At 35.5% G+C, this 14,065-nt stretch overlaps 1 long non-coding RNA gene across 1 annotated transcript; it reads right to left on the bottom strand.

Annotated features, from left to right (window-relative positions):
* Nucleotides 1-4,977: 4,977 nt before the first annotated feature.
* Nucleotides 4,978-13,550, bottom strand: LOC119772856. The gene is made up of 2 exons (XR_005279313.1): nucleotides 12,541-13,550; nucleotides 4,978-7,639 (listed from the first exon to the last, which is right to left on the bottom strand). It is a non-coding gene; the product is annotated as an uncharacterized LOC119772856 (long non-coding RNA).
* Between the last annotated feature and the right edge of the window lie 515 nt (nucleotides 13,551-14,065).

Raw genomic sequence — 14,065 nt, 5'->3', positions numbered from 1 at the left:
TCATGAACTGATATGTACGCGACCAGTGCATGGACCCTAATATGAATTGTCTACGGACCAGATCCTCCTCAAAAACATAAATGGAATGCCTACACAGGATACATTTGAGGGAAAGAAAGAAAAAGGTAATTTAACCTTAATGTCTTCTTTAAACAATTAATCTGAGCATCATATTTATGTCTTCACTTCTGTGACCCGGAGCTAGTATGCAGCTTTTCTCAACTTGTTTTTGAGAAAACAACAAGTTGAGAAACTTGCTGAGAAAACTGCTTGCAGTTGCAGTTGTTTTGCTGCTTACAGCATTTTTCCAAAAATATTGTAGCAAATGTAGAGTAGTTTATCTCTATTTTCTGTGATTGCAGATTTAATCTTTACCAGCATTTGTGACATACGATTAGTGTTTTAGTCTAATCTTTGTGTTTGCTAGCCGAGGATTTGTTTGCAGTACTTTTTGTAATTGTAGCCTATTTATGTACCTGCAGTGCATTTGCACCTCTTATGGCCACCATAATTTAGAGCAGCCCATTAGAAATTATAGACAAACCACTCTATCTTTCTTTGAGGCAAAAGCTTTTTAGAAACAAGTTTATCCTTATATCATCCTTATGTATATTTCCTTTAAACTGAGTAGCCCGTATTTAAACAACAAAAAAGCAAAAGCTGAAAAACAGTTTTGTTAGTTTCTTGTTTTGATTAACCCAAATGTGAATGCTATGTGTGTGTTGGCATCAAGGTTAATAAAAGTCCCGAAAAACAGGGTGTGCTGAATTTTCTTCCTTTTTTTAATTCTTGTTTTACAAACAAAACTTTCAACTTGGTCCATTTAAATGTGAACTTAAATAGGTTCAGAAATAGTTGCTACCCATCTGTAGAGCACAGGTTAAATGATCATGTTCATACTGATTTAGGGTCCATCTTTAGATTTTTGTTCAAAAGGGAAAAGTTAATCCAGCCATCAGACCACAGTCTTAAAAAGCCTAACAGTCAGAGCTCAAAATGTGCAGTCAATATTATATAAAAAAGACCAGGTCTGATTAAAAAAGCAAAGATAGAGAAGCAATTTGAATATATAAAAAGAAAGACTCTGTAAATGGACAGGGTAGCCAGATACATAGTCTAATAGTTTGGTCTGTAACGTTATGTCTGAAGACTCATCCAGAAATTCCTCTTTTTTTAACCGTACTGTTCTTAACGCCTTAGATAGCATGTTCTTGTTACTCAAACTTATTATAATATTGTAAGGATAATTATCATAGAAGATATGTGAGTTTATTACACCTTGGTATGGGCTGCCTGTTACGTTTCAGAACTGATGTTTTAATCTAATTAAGACAGCTCCTCTGTCCGGATATACAGTTATAATCTTCATTCTGTAAGTGGCAAAGATTTGGAAATTAAATGAGAGCGGTGTCCATCAGCTAAGAATGAAGTGTAATATTTTGATAAGGCTGCAGCCATGGATGTCTAATCATCTGCTAACATGTATGATGTAAAATGTGATGATGTGGCAGAGTGGAGATAAAATAAAATAATAAAATAATAATAATATTATTAATAATAATAATAAAATGCCTTTTTAACTGTTAATCCACTTCCAGAAAGGTGAGCCCGGAGGGGAGAAGCTGCCTTCTGTAAACTCTTAACAATTTCTCTGATCTGAGTAAAATTACAATTTCTATCAGAATCTGCTGTCATGTCTCCTGGTTATTTAATACATATAAGTTATAAGGGTTTTTTAACAGTTTTTCCTCAGTGATCCCTTTTCAGGAAAAAGAACCAGAGAGATAGAGCTTCAAGGTGCATACACAGAGCTTGTCTTTAAAAAATATGTTTACTTAAGGAGTGTAACAGTATAGAAAAATCAGGGTTGGGTGAATTTAATTGTAGTTACATCAACATTAACAAACGTAGATTTGTTCATTATTACTCAGCAGTGACAAACAGTGTTTAGAATAATTGACTGATATTCTTTGAGGTACTTACCAAAAGCCTTCAACAACATTAAAGCACAAATGTAGGATATGTACCTGACATTTTCCAATGCAAAATAAACAGGTGAAATGTATACAATGTAAGCCTTTTTCTTTGAAAGCTTTAGCTGTCAGATGAAGGGATTTTGTTGTTCTGGCTGGATGCCTGTTTGGGGCCTCATTTCTGGTTGCATAACAGTACATTAAATTTAGCTATGAATAAATAATGACAAGTGCCAATGGCAATAATTAGCTAAATTAGTCATTTTTTAATCAAAAGTAATAATTTGGAGCACCATTTGACCATCAGGAATTGTTCGCCAGACAACTCTCAGCATTCTTGCCCAGTGTTGTTCTAGAAATACCTGGCTGTTATGGTTTGGTGTCATAAAACAATAAATATTAGAATGATTTTGAAATCTGGTGTTCTTTGACAGGAAGCATTACACACATACGCAATAAACACAACAACAACTTATTTCCAAATGCAAGAATTTATTGACAAAACACTTCAACATCCATTTACATTTGTTCATTCAATAAACGTAGTAAAAATTAAATGGGTAAATAAATAAAAAGAAGAAAACCAAACAGTAATCAAATGATACATTAATATCACAGTCCAGTTTGAATGCCTATGTTAAAGAACCAAGGTTTGCTCTGAGGAATTGGGAATCACACCAAATTAGCTTTGAAGGCTTACAAAAACCAGAAGTGTTCCAACAATCAGTCCACAAAACAAAGTGAAAGGGAAATAAAACACATCAAAATGTTTCTTTTTAAAACCTATTGTTTTGTTGAATGCGTGTGTCACTAGATACATGCATTAAACTCACTGTACTTCACTTAGATAAGTATTTTTTTCTTGGCCATGGAGATCAAACTGTTCATGTGCATGGTAATGTGACTTTATTTCTTCAGTTACATGTAAAACAGGGCATGGTCATGTGTCTGCTGCCTTAAGCAATGCTGTGGTGATTGTTAAGGGTCTGCATTATTCACAGGGTCTGTGCCAGTGTGTAAGTGGGTTTGCAATCTTTAGGAGTTATTTTTCTTTGCAAACTATGCTTACATCCAGCAGATGCTGCTTTAAGATATAAAATAAGTTTAACACAACCTGGCTACATTGTAGGATTATGCTGTTGTTAAATTTAGGTTTCTTTCTTTGTTGTTGCTCTAGATGACAGGAAAACTGTAATGTCCCCAATGGCAGGGAATATTTTAGCTCTGAATTATTTGTTTTAACAATATACTAATTGTACTGTGGAACACAATTCACTACTACAAGTACAGGTTGACATAGATGCCAAAAAAAGCCAGTTTTTTGGCTGTTTATCCAATATTATTACTGCTGTATTTCATTAACAGCTTACACTGAGGTTCACCCATAATTGGAGTTAAAGTTGGATTTTGACACAGATCATCAGGGAAATCTAACTGTGGTTACAGCAGTTGACAGGAGGTCTGCCTCTAGATCAGGGCTTTGCCATTGCTGTCCCCACAGGCTGCAGCAGGGAGCCGTCATGGACCACATGAGGGTCCCTCTAGCATCTTTAAAAATGGTAAAACTCAGCAATGAGCTGAGTCTAAAATGTCATTTTATTCTGTTTCTCTTATTTTTCATTTACACCTGCATTTATAGAGATTTGAAAACAATATCTAGAAGAAACATCAAATATAGTTGAATGGGGATTCTTGCAGTTCATAAGTCAGTATTGGCAGCCCTTTGCACGACTCAGCAAGCATGAAGTCACTCTTGGTTTAAAGGTTGCTCAGTCCTGTTCTAGATGATTTGGCTTTTTTGGCTTGGCTAACTTATGGCAAATGGCTAGCTATAATCCCTCTTTTCCCTCTGTTTTAGCCTAAAGTTGGCTTTTAGATCTTAAATCTTCTTTCTCTCTATTGTTAATGGGGAATAAAAATATTTTTGATTTATTTTTGTTTCAAGAACTTCAAAATTGTCTTCTCTCATGGTCAGAAGCACATGAAAGTGCATAAAAGATTTCCTCATCGTATTTCATAGTGACAGATCATAAGCATGTTTTCCCAGGCCTAATTTATATCAAACCACTCTTCAAAGGAGTACTTTTATTTCTGTGCTGTTTTCATATCTCTCAGTGAAAAATAGACTACCGCACACTGCTTTGACAGGTGTCTGTGCTGTATTTCAAGACACTGTGTTTAACAAGTGGACTGGACGATCCAGCTCTGTGTCGATGATGAAGTACAGCTATATGTTGAGGAAAAAAAAGTCAACAAGAGCATAGACAAACTCACACAGCTCCACCTGAGAGCAAAGCCAACAAAGTTTTAGCTGACCCCTCATCTCTTGGACATCCTCAGAGGAAAAGTTTTGTTTTTTATGTCCTGTGGGGTTGAAAGAAGAAAATCTATTTACAAAAGCATGAAAATATTTTATCACTAGCAGCAGGGGCAGGAGTGTTTTAATGACCTGATCCACAGGCCTCTGGCTGGCTGTGGGCTTTCCCAAACTGCACCGAGCTCGGTGATCTGCCTGCCAACCCTTGGGGCGGCATTGAGATGAAACAGATAAGATAATTGTCTCTAATGAAACCCAGATTTCGGTGTACGTCTGGACCAGAACTAACTGGGCTTCCCCCCCTTTACTGATATATTTTTTTGGAGGGAAAGGGGGAGGTATTCCATATCGATCTCAAATTCGAAAAGAGACGCTGTAAGTCAGTCGGTAATTTAAACCAGAGCTGGTATACCAGCCCATGGAGCTTTGATACCGTTTGAAGTTCTGCAAGCGAACGCGGCTCCATCAGCCCGCCGGACCCTGTTGTCATGACAACTCTAATTATCTTCTTTTACAGGCCTGGTTTTTACACAGGAAGGGAGCCATTATGTTCTTTGGGCATTTGCATCTCTCTGGGGCAAGTGTTAAAGGTCAGGGAAATTAACCAAAATAAGAGTACAAGAAAGCAACGCACTGCAGTTGGAAGAAAATGTGACTCACTGAAAAAGATTCTTTTCTTTTTGGGGGAAATTAGTCATAGTTAGTAGTTTGCAAGGAGTAGAAAAAAATCCATATTTCTGTAGTATTTTAAGATTAGGAAAAAGTTTCCGATCTAAATGGAATTGCCTTTTGAAATAATCACCATTTCTAATGTAACTTCAGCTACATGCTGAGCTTATAGTCCTAAAATAAAGTGCTGCGTCATGTAAATAAAAATCCATAATATTAGGTAGCATAACGAACACATAATACCTTCTACAGTGAAGCACTCGAAGACTGCTTTGAATCAGCATGTCATTTTATTAATTCTTCAGTTTTGCGTTGCAGCAATACAGATCAAATTGCAATGTTTTATTTATTCTTTTAATGTGATAACACACTTGCAATGCAAATCATACACAGGACTGTTATTCCTGATGGGTTTCTAATTTTGTTCAGGTATTTATGGTGAAAAATGCATGTCCTTCTCTTGAAAATGTTCTCCACTGATAAAGAAGCTGAAGTGCTGCTGCCATGTGAAAGATGATTCTTATATCTTAGTAGAGCTACATATGGTTTAACAGTATTGGAGGTGCACACACTCTAAACATATGAAATTGGTTCTCTGAATCAGAAAACATTATTTTTTTCCCTTTCATATTCCTCAGGAAAATGCACCAGTTTAATCTGGGATAAATGTTTAGTTGATGTAAAACTGGTGTGCTTATTCTGCTTATTGAAGCTTCAAGGTTTTTCAACTTTAAAGTTACTCATACTAATGAAGTGTAATACATTATGTAAGATCTTCAGTGTGGCTTATCAGAATTATGATTGATAGACCAACACAACATAGTGCATAGCTGTTAATTGCATCGGTTTAAATTGTTTTAGCTGATAAAAATCAGAAGGTGTGAAGATTATTTGTATGAATTAAACCCACAACCTTCTTGCTGCAAGGCAACAGTGCTACAAACTCCGCCACCATGCAGCCCTTCTGTTAGATTATGGTCTGGAATTACAATAAAAAAAAATACATATTATTTCCTATCCAAACAGTTTGGTTGTATTTCTGGCTCTATGTTTAAAGTAGATGTGCTTTTGGGAGGTAAACTGCAACCAAAGTATCAATTGTTTTATTGACTCCCACAGATTTTCCTCCAGGACTGCGCTGCATAATATATATGATATATATTTATATATTTAGTCAACTGTATGTTAAGGTGAAGCATCTTGTGACCAATGCAAATTCCTCACAGTTTGCTTGGCAGTAAAGTTTTTTCCCCCTAAAATTATAATTACTATAATTCTTCACTGTCAAGTTTCTCTGTCTCTTTTGAAAGAAAGCATTCCCTCCTAAAAACGTTGCCACGTTGATGTTTTATTATGGGAATGATGCTTTCAGGGTGATGCACAGAGTAAGAATTTACTATGTGGAAATTGTCATTCCTACATACAGGTCACCCAGTTTTCCTTTTATTTCATTTTGCTTTGGGATTAATACAGTATTTTGTTGAATTGTGAATTGAATCAACATATTTAGCAGGATTCACTTTCATGTTTTAGGTTTCAGGTTTTAACAACATGGCACACTTTCCGATTTTTATGTGTAAAACTCAGCATTTTATGTTGTTCTATTCTATAAAGTTAAAATAAAATTCATTGAACTTTAAGGCAAACTCTAAAAGGTTCCCAGGGTATGAAAACTTCTGCAAGCTGCACAATTGTTTTACATTTCTGAAAGATATGAACACTCAGCAATATGAATAGGTAATCAGTTGCTTAAAAGTAAAGTCAGCAATGTTGCTGATTATATCAGTTGAGGTATTGTGCCTGAATATAGAGGCTTTATTGGTGCTGCTCTGCCAGGGGGTCACAGATAGCTGCGAATCAAAGAGGGAGCCAGAGGTTGACCAAACAAATGGTCCTGTCCCAGCCCCACATGTAAAACTATCTGCCAAACACCAGTGGTCCTCTTTGAACTTGATTTAGCACTAAGGTCACAAACAGCTGGGGCCTGTGTCAAGAAGGATGAGGCCAGCAGCCTGACAGCATGCAGATAGAGGAGATAAATGACAGAGACTTCTCAAAAATGATTATCCAGCTTCTGCACTGTGCTCAGATGTTATTCAAAACATCTTCAAAGGTATGTTATTTGTTCATTTTTTTTCAATCAATAAAATATATATTTCACGTGCTTATAAAGCCAAAGAATGTGCTATGACATTGAATCATGCAGTAGAAGTTGGTTTAACAAAAGCTCTCTCCAAAAAGCATCTTCAAACACAATCATAATATATGGCCAGGGGACGTCCAAAGTCAGTCCCCGAGGGTCACTGTCCTGCATGTTTCAGATGCTTCCCTGATTCAGCACACCTGATTCCCATTAATGGCTGATTAACAGGCTTTTGCTGAACTGAAATCATCTGTATTGGGTATGCTAAAGCAGGGAGGTTTTAAAACCCGCAGGACACTGGCCCTCACTCCTCCATACAGCAGAAATATGACAAATATAAAGCAGCACAATCAGCATTTCAGGTTACATTTAGTTCACATTTACATTTTTTTATGTTAACAAAACACATCATTTTTTTTTTTTTTTTTTTTTACTTTTGTGGAATTTCATCTGTTGTTTAGCATTTTCTTGGACACCTGACCTGGAAGCGTGGCTGACAATGGACTGAAGGGTCTCCATTCTGCACCAAAGCTCCTCCTGGGATGTGAGAGAAAATATACACAGAGTCAGAACATGTGCACAAAATTAAAGCCAGAGAACACATTACATAAAAAAGACACATGGTGAAACTATTTCAAAGATGATATTGCTAGCAGAGGATCTTAGAACAGAGTTTTAAATGCACAGAAAGACATAAATATGCCAAGTATTTGGGCCTTGATAAGATGATGCAAAATTTTACGTTGCTGCTGGAGCTGTGTTTAGATCTGTCAAGTAAGTTTGACAGCATATGAAGTTTTTTTTTCTTAATATATAATGAGTATCATTACATTCATGCATTGTTGCATATGTCTTTTTGCTGAACAGATTTCTTATTCAATGTTCTCCTGTGTTCATTGTCACCTGAACTTTCACATGGACAGGAAACAAAGTATTCCACTGATATCCAGTTGGATTTTCTCCGCTTCCCCATGATGCCACTTCCCTGCTAAGAACCTAATTATCTGAATGAGAGGAAAGTCAAAATGACACAAGGGGAATAAGGAGATCTTTGTAACTCTAGGTAACAACACATCAATTATCAGTTTGACATTAGACTCCTGGCTCTGAGCGCTGCCGGGGCCGGTGGGCCAGCAGGTTAATGAAGGCAATGGAATTAATACCCAGGGAGTCTAACGCCTTTAGGGACAGAACCCCGATGCTGCGTCATTAGAGGCCTGTTAGCCCTCAGGGGAACTACGCCATGACTGCATGTCTCACTACCTCAACTCAATAAGGGACAACTTGTGCTTTGCCTATATTACTGGCTTTGTGTTGTACAGCGAATTGTGGTGATAACAGCAGAATTAGAGTTGCATCAAATACGTTCATGCACATAACTAATCATTCTTCTTTGAAAATCTGACAGGACTTAGTTTAGGTTAATCCTTTACCTTTAACAGTAAATGATTTGGTCAAGCATTTCAAGAAAAAATAAAGAGGTTTATTATTTTTATCAGAAAATAGGAATTATTCACAAGTTAAAATAATTAAACACAGTCAAGGATTTTTATTATTAACAGTCACTTAAAGAAACATTTACCACTGGTTTAACTTAATTAAAAACAAAACAAAATTAAGACACCAAACAATTGTTTGACAAACTTTTTTTAAATGGGAAGAGAAATTTCTTTCTGAGAAAAAACTTTGCTAACTTTATTCAATAGTTTTCTTGACCCCTCCCAATGATTTATAGAAGAGTTGTCTGATTCTTAGTTATGACATTAAATTGTATCCTAAAAGTCTGGAAGAACATGATGATGGAGTTCTATCCCAACACCTTAGCGTGCCCCAAACTAGATTAAGTAGTTTCCTATCTCGCCCATCAGAGGAATATCAGTGCAATCTATGTAGCAATGGGTTTATTGTATAATGAGAGGTAGCAGCTGCCCATTCTAGACCAAAGTGTCCGCTTTGGATGGCTCCAAAGAATATGATTCAAAAAGTCACTGAGGGATGCTTAATATATCAATGCATGAAAGGAAAAACAAAACAAATTTGTCATGTAAAATTAAACTAATGCAATTGAAGCAATTAAAAAGCCCTTAAATGACCAACTTTAGTTCTGACTGATTGAGGATCCTGTTTTAGAACAGAGCTGTTCTCAGGCAGCCGGAGCTCTGAGGAAACGAGACATGACAATGTCTCATCAACCAATCAGAGATGTCATTTTTGAAACATTCAACAATTCTGTATTTAAAATCTCATTCCTACTATTAAAATCAATTATTATTTTATGTCACTTGTTTAAACTCAAGGAGAAAAGAAACAGGTAAGTAATCACCATTGATGATAAAGCTATATATCACTATAAGGAGCTACAAATGCTGAATAAAAAGACACATGATAATTACTAGGTACATAAATTTTCAGCCACTCCAAGGAGAACTATAATAATAGGGGAAGAGCTTAATATGCTTAATTGCATAACAATATATACAGTTTAACATTTTCATTAGTCTTTGCATTGCATACTGATGATTGAACTTTTTAAAAATGAATTGTATGAGAAACAGTGCTTAGTTTTAAAACTTCCCTTCTTCCCTCAGGAAACAATCCTTTGTGCTTCATGCTAAACCCAAGGCTAAAGTTCCACCCGGACCTGATTGAACATAAACAGAACCGTTTGAAATCACTGCTTTGGACTCCACTTCATCTGTATGTTTATACTTCCTGTAAGGGGCCCTCTATTTATGGACAACTGAGGAGCACAAATAATCATCTCCCTCAAGTAAAAGATCTGCTTTTATTATCTGCAAACTTTTGCAGTGCCTTTGTGTACTCTCACGCTGCCTTCTGATTGCCTGTTTATTATTCCAGTGTATCTGCTGAGCCAATTCGGGGAAGAGATCTGGCCAATTCCTAAAGGTGCCAAGCCTTTTTCCAGCCCCTTTCCTGTCCGTGACATCATTGTGTATACCTCTAAAATACACCGATCCGTGTCTGTTCTGCAGCATGGGTGGCACACATCACGCAAAACAAAGGTTAAACACAAGGTGTGCACTCTGTCCTGTGTCATTTGGATATACTGAGTGCAGTCTGATCACATACCAGCCTCCTAGCGTCACATTTTTCTAGCCTTTATACCGCTTTCTGTGACTTCTTCACTTTTCAGATGTAATCACTCATTTATTCGGTGCAGCGTGTAACAACAGGCCTCAAAGTAGCCTTTAAATTGACACTCTGGGATTTTTGTGAGCAACCAAAATGTTTGTTTTGCTTTTCTTGAACAATCCTAAGATCTTATCTTTTTAATTTTGTGTGCAACCATTTGTTACAAATAGGTGCTTATTAGACAAAAACGTTGCAGTATTTTCCAGTTGATCAAATAAGAGTTTTTTTTTTTTTTAAGAAAGATAGAAAGGTTTTTGCTTAATATTTTTGCAGTCCCTTTTAAAAGAAATAAACTTGGAAAATGCAAGTTTTCTCACTCACAAGAAATGAAGCACAGAATTTAATTTAACTTTGTCTGAAGTTAGATAAGCTACTAAATTCCAACAACTACAAATACAAACACACGTTTGTATTCTTTTAAATGTTTATTTAGACTTTTTTTATATAAATTTTAGTTAGATACTGATTACCTCCATTCTTTATCTGAAAGATCTGAGAAGAAAAAAAATTATTGTAATTTCAAAAGATCTTAAGAAAAAATCAACTGCAGGCTAATTTTCTCTTCATTGCAATGCAATGCTGTTAGGGTTGTTGTTATTAATTCTGTTGTTAGAAATTAGAAGTGACTCTTGCTTTTCTGAAATACTCTTGTTCTTACGTGAAGTAAATTTATATTTCTATAAAAAGGTTATTTCTGAAAAAAAGAAAAAAACAAGGTCATAAAATACATATATCAAGTGTCTGATACTCACACATCCCAAAGAACTAAATGTCAAAATCCAATTATCTGGCAAGTAACTTTATCTTATTGGATTAAAGCTTTGCAAACATAAAGCTTTGAATATATAAACTTGATGTTTTTTATTGTTAAATAAAACCATGTATATGTATATCTATGTATTATTACATGCAGGTGCGTGTTTTCAAAAAATAATTTTCTGAAGTTTAAAACCTAGAACAGCAAGATATCCAATGGTGGACATGAGTACAGAAATAGCTGATAATTATGCTATTATATGTTCACAATCAGTTGTGCTTTTTTTGTTGGTCTTCTTTAACTTATTTGTAAAATACTTTTAGTATATTTCTTTCATGTTTTTTTTTTATATTACTAATTTTAACAAAGATATATTTTCTGTCTAATATAACTGAAGTGTCCAACAAGAAATTGGTTTAACTCATTTAAATGTTCCTTTTTGTGATATTAATGCACTTCTTTTTAATCATTTCAATCATGATACAATCAGTCACACAGATAATGCATGTAGCAGTCAACAGGGAATGTTTTTACTGTTGCTGTCAGTTTAACCTATCATCTGTTTTTTTTTTTCCTCTCTGTCTCTCTTTGCTTCAAGTCTATAGGAGGATTTTTTTCCCCAGCTCAGCTTCTCAGATGTCTACTATACAAACAGAATTTATTTGCACCTGCTTCTTATGCGCCCTGTGCCGTCATAAATCGTTTTGAATAAATAAACAGTCCATGAATAAACAAGTTGAGTATTAAAATAGCTGAAATTTGATATTTATTAAGTTTTAAGGCTAAACTGTAACACTGAAAAAAAAATTGTAACCGTTTTTGGCATTTACTTAATCATATTTAGTTATTTTAACAAAATTGTTTCATGTTAGCATGGTAGGACATAAAACAATTGTGTTATAGTATATAAATATGAGTAAGTAAATGCAAAAAAATGGTTGCATTATTTTTTTCTGTTTATCTGTAATAATACACTACTTATAAACACCTATTTTTGAAAAAAATAAAAGAAGAAGGAAAATAACTTCAGTTGATCTACCTCTGAATAATAATAATAATATTAATAGTAATATAATTCCAGCTTCACAGTAAAAAGGTCAAGCTCTTTTGTTAACAGGATTTTTTTTTTTTTGGAATAAAAAAGTGAAGGCATGTAATGTGATACAAGGTAAGCATCTATGTTTGACAGGCCTGCATTATTGTGAGTCAGGCTCATTGCTTCATTGGCTTTTTTAAATTTATTTTGGAGTAGTTTGATGATCCATTTTTGCCCCGATTCTCAGGTACTCTCCCCCTTTTAGGGCCTCCTTCCTGTTCCACGCACAGTCTCTCTCTCTCTCTTTTCTTAAGTACACACACACACATCATGAAGCCTGACTGGAGCAGAACCCTTTCGTGTTGGATTCTTTTACAAACACCCATTCCTTTATTTGCTCGTTTTGTTTCAAAGTCAAATAAATAAACTAATATCTCTTCCCATACAGCCATGAGCAGCAGCAGACTCTCCCTTTTCTTTCTTCCAGCTTACCTTTTGTCGTCTGAGCAAAGGCAGGCGGCCAGTCTGTGTTGTTTCCTGGAGATAGTCCATTTTTAATCCACCACAGCCCCAAATTTGATGAGATTTTGTGAACATTGAGTTGTTTTTTTTTAAGTTTTCAGTATGAGGGCCGTGGTGTTGGAGCCCAGCAGCTCGGAGCTCTCTCTGCAGAGCTATGCGCTGCACGGCGAGTCTCTGCAAACTCTGAACATCTGCTCATTTCACGTGACTTTTTAAAAAATACTAACATCTGTTCTAAATAGGTTTCATTCTGCGCCTCTGCATCGTGTCAGTTGCCAACTCCTCTCTTCTGAGAGAAAGGGGAAGGCACATTTTTACACTGCATGAGGGGCTGCTTTTCAAATACATAAAAAAATGAACTTTTATACCACCAAAACCACTCAGAATGGGTAAGTTTCCCTTAGTTATATAGCCTTGCATTGACTCAGTCCAGTCCCTTCTGCTTTCCCAGAGTCCCAGCCCGCACCTTCGCGGCCTTCTTGGATTTCTTGACATCTGGGAATTCCATACATCCCTCGCGAGGCAATTACACACCTACAAGCGCGCGCGCACTTTGATTTGGACCGCGAGAAATATTTTCCCAGATCAGTGGAGATCAATCATTGCGTGATAACAGCGGGCTCTGAAAGATTTATTTACTGACAATAATCGGGATTGCGCATGCGGATGTTCGAGTTCACACGAAAACAAAGCCTATTGCTGCTGCTACAAACTTATGTCCAGGATATTTTAAAGCTGCTTTACAGCATGGGGCTGAGAGCCACTAAAATGGTGACATGACCTCGGTATAATAATAGGGCTATAGGCACAGACTGTGATCCAACTATAAACAATGAGAGAAAAGAAACAGAAGAGGTCGTTAGATCCTTCATTAATGTGTACACTGCAAAAAAACTTAAATCTAAATAATTTTTTCTTAAAATAAGTGCATTTTTTCTTGAGTTGATCAGGCAAGTGAGGCACTTTGACAGTGGAACAACACAATTTACACTTAAAATAAGTAAAATATTATTGCTGTGTCTTATTTCAAGAGCATATTATCTAATTATCTTATTTTAACAATCTTTTTCCATTGGCAGATCATCTCATTTACCTACTGAAATTAAGGACAAATTCACCTAATTAAACAGTTTTGTATTTGTAACAGTTTTATCCTTTTAAAAAGTAAAAAGTTGCAAAAAAGGTTTCAAAAACCTAATTTTTGTAACTTTTCACTGCGTTTCTTTCAAAATCGTTTCCACAACAGGGTAATTATTAGATACTTTTTCTAATCCATTAAAATCCTCAGTGTTATTTGAATTAATTGCATGTGTTTAAGTAAAACACATAACGCATGCAAGTTTACTTAAGGATCTATATTCTCTGCAAATGTCACTGAGTTATTTTAAGAATGAGAAAACAAAACATGAAGAAAAAAAATATATAAATAAAGATCGTCCATCATCTTTTTCTTTATTGCAAAAAATATACAAACATTTACACAAAACATAATGAT

Source organism: Cyprinodon tularosa, unplaced genomic scaffold (assembly GCF_016077235.1).
Source record: "Cyprinodon tularosa strain WSP-4 unplaced genomic scaffold, ASM1607723v1 ctg73, whole genome shotgun sequence".
NCBI lineage: Eukaryota > Metazoa > Chordata > Actinopteri > Cyprinodontiformes > Cyprinodontidae > Cyprinodon > Cyprinodon tularosa.
This window is presented reverse-complemented; position numbering and strand designations above follow the sequence as displayed.